The 3515-nt window shown below is 38.5% G+C and overlaps 1 pseudogene; it reads right to left on the bottom strand.

Annotated features, from left to right (window-relative positions):
• The window catches only part of LOC105295488, a 17959-nt pseudogene that overhangs the window by 14187 nt on the left and 257 nt on the right, over positions 1–3515 (bottom strand).

The following is a 3515-nucleotide window of genomic DNA, read 5'->3' as shown; positions in this document are numbered from 1 at the left end:
TTCTTTCTTTGTCATTGATTTTTGATAATTTTAATATAGTGTGTCTTGGAGAAGGCCTTTTTGGGTTGAGGTAATTGGGTATTCTGTTGACTTCTTGAATTCCAAGCTCCAGCTTCTTCCTTAGATATGGGAAATTCTTGTCAACTATTTGTCTGAAAATGCTTTCTAATCTCTACTCCTTTTCCTCCCCTTTTAGAATGCCCATTATTCTCATGTTTCCTCTTATGATGGTATCAGCTAGTTCTTGTTTCTCTTTCATTATTTTTCATTCTTCAGTTTCTCTCTTCTTCCTTCTGATTATTTCTAGATTTCTGTCTTCGATATCACTGATCCTTTCCTCCATTTGGTCGGCTCTATTTCCCAAGCTTGCTATTTCATTTTTCATTGTGTTTCATTCTCTTTCAGTGTGTTCTTCATCTCCAGAAGTTTTATTTGGTTCTTTTTAAGAGTTTCAGTCTCTTTGCTAAAAAACTCATTCTGCTGATCTATTTTTTTAAAAAATTCCTGGTGTGCATCCCAGGCCTGGCTGGTTCCAGGTCTGGGTAAGATCCAAGCTTGCAGCTAGGAATAGGACCCCGGATTTAGAATGTTACATTAGTGTAGTAGGGAGCCTGAGCCTAAAATATGTAAATCTACTTCAGCTTATTGTACCATGCATATGTGGTCGAATACCACTATTGTACTGTGATATGTGTGGAGCACATGCAGTCCCCTAGGGAGCAGAAGAGCAGAAGCAGAAGCGCGTTTCCTGCAATAGAACTGCACTCCCTACAATAGAAGTGTGCTGCCCACAATAAAGTGGTGCCTGCCATTTCATTCTCATGTTGGCGCTTCTTGCATTCTTCCAACTGGGTGTCTCACCTTTAAATCTTCTATTCTTGGTCAGCTCGGCGCTTACGACTGAAATGTTGATATGAATTATTTTGGATCTCACTGAGTTTTTTTCAGAAATACCATCCGGAATTATCTGTCATTTAAGTACATATTTCTGTCTTTAAGTTTATTTTTTGGGGATTTTTCTTTCTGAGCTGCCATGTCACCTTGGCTGTTCACGGTGTTTAATGGACTATTTCTCCAACTGGGCATTAATGAAAGTGTATTCTTCTTCCCCCTCAGAAAGATTTATTATATAAAGATCTCTCTTTAACCTGTTGCTAAAATGGTGTTTTTCTTTTGGTTTTCAGTAGGTGGTATCTAAACCTCTTGAGTCTCTTCTTTATTTAGTCTTAATAATGTCTTTTTTTTTTAAACTAAGTATTTAATCACGTTCACTATCTTCAGTTTCATTCCCTGTTAGTGTTAGCGACAGTTTCAATAGCGTTTGCTCACATTTCCTTGGGGCTCTGTGGTGTTCAATCTTGGAGGATATGGGGTGAGGGGCCCTCTGTGTTGGGGGATGAGGGCCCTGGCTCAGCCTCGTGTTTTGCAATGGCAGCTAGTAATAATCAACTGTTGCTTCTTTGCCATCTCCTCTTCTCTGCTGTTTCCACTTCCTTGCTTTCTGCCCTGATCTCTGAGCACTGCCACTGCGTGGAGCTCACACTCTTCCAGGCAGGGCTGTTCAGGGAACCCCCCGCACCTTCACCTCTCCCCCTCCTCTTGCAAGGAGCTCCAGCTGCGAGAGGCAGCTTCTTTGTTTCTCCCAGTCCATCGCCCGACACCTGGGGTTCTGGCCTGTGGTAGCTCTTATGTACAGATCTCACACTCAGAAGTGCAGATTAGGTGTTTTTGTTGAGTTTCAGATGTTTGGCTTATTGTTGTTTCTAGGGGAGAGATCTGGGGACATCTCTCACTCTGCCACGTTTCTGACATCACTTAATGTTGATATTTTGACTTCCCATGAATCATGAATGTTCTTAATGGCATCTAGAATGGCGAGTCCTTTCCAGAAGGTTTTCACTTTATTTTGCTGAGATCCATCAGAGGAATCATTGTCTATGGCAGCTACAGCCTTATAAAATATATTTCTTAAATAATAAGACTTGAAAGTCAAAATTACTCTTTGATCCATGGGTTGCAAGATAGATGTGTTAGCAGGTGTGAAAACAACATTAATCTCATATATCTTCATCAGAGCTTTTGGGTGACTAGGTGCATTATCAATGAGTGGTAATATTTTAAAAGAAAACTTTTTTTCTCTGAGCAGTAGGTCTCAACAGTGGACTTAAACTATTTGGTAAACCATGCTGTAAACATATGTGCCATCATTCAGGCTTTGTTGTTCCATTTATAGAGCACAGGCAGACTAGATTTAGTATAATTCTTAAGGGCTCTTGGATTTTCAGAAGGTAAATGAGCGTTGCCTTAAAATTAAAGTAACCAGCTGTATTAGTCTCTAATAAGAATGTCAGCCTGTCCTTTGTTAGTCTCTAACAAGAATGTCAGCCTGAACTTTGAAATTAGGCTCGACTTTTCTCTAGCTCTGAGTGTTCTAGATGGCATCTTCTTCTATTATAAAGTTATTTTTTTCTGCATTGAAAATCTGATGTTTAGTACAGCTACTTTCATTAATTATCTTAGCTAGATCTTCTGGATAACTTGCTGCAGCTTCTAAATCAGCACTTGCTGCTTCACCTTGCAATTTTAATGTTATAGAGATGGCAGAATGGATGAGAGAGCCTTGCAATGGATCAGACTTTGGCTTAAGGGAATGTTGTGGCTGATTTGATTTTCTACCCAGGCCACTAAAACTTTCTCCATGTTAATAATAAGGCAGTTTCACTTTATTATTATTTGTGTGTTCACTGGAGCAACACTTTTAATTTCCTTAGAGAACTTTTTCTTTGCATTCACAACTTGGCTAGCAGTTTGGCACAGGAAGCCAGCTTTCAGCCTATCTTGGTTTTCAACATGCCTTCCCCATTAAGCATAATCATTTCTAGCTTTCAATATAAACTGAGAGACGTGAGACTCTTTCATTTGAACACTTAGGGGCCATTGTAAGAGTCTTATTTGGCCTAATTTCCATATGTTTACATTTCAGGGAATAGGGAAGCTTGAGGAGAAGAAAGGAGATGTGAATGGCCAATTGGTGGAGTGAGTAGTCAGAGCACACACACATTTATTGATTAAATTCATTATCTCATATAGGTGTGGTTTGTAGCACCCAAAACAATTATAATAGTGATATCAAAGATCACTCACAACAAATAATAATAATAAAAAAGTTTGAAATATTGCATAAATTTTCAAAATGTGACAGAGGCACAAAGTGAACAAATGCTTTTGGAAAAATAGCCCCAATAGACTTGCTAGACAAAGGTTTGCCACAAACCTTCAATTTTTAAAAAGAGCAGTATCTTTAAAGCTCAGCAAAATATATCTTTAAAGCAAAGCAAAATATGAATATGCATGCCTGTAAAATTATACTAAAAGTCTCACTTATCATGGGGAGGAAGAAGAATGGAAAAAAAAAAAAGAGGAAGGACCCTAATTTAATGGTTTTATTTTATTGGAGGAAGGAGTAAAACAAAAGAAGGTGGAATTAGAATCATGGTGTCACTGTTGGGGCTGAT

Source organism: Pteropus vampyrus, unplaced genomic scaffold (genome assembly GCF_000151845.1).
Source record: "Pteropus vampyrus isolate Shadow unplaced genomic scaffold, Pvam_2.0 Scaffold106, whole genome shotgun sequence".
NCBI classification, from domain to species: Eukaryota; Metazoa; Chordata; class Mammalia; order Chiroptera; family Pteropodidae; genus Pteropus; species Pteropus vampyrus.
This window is presented reverse-complemented; position numbering and strand designations above follow the sequence as displayed.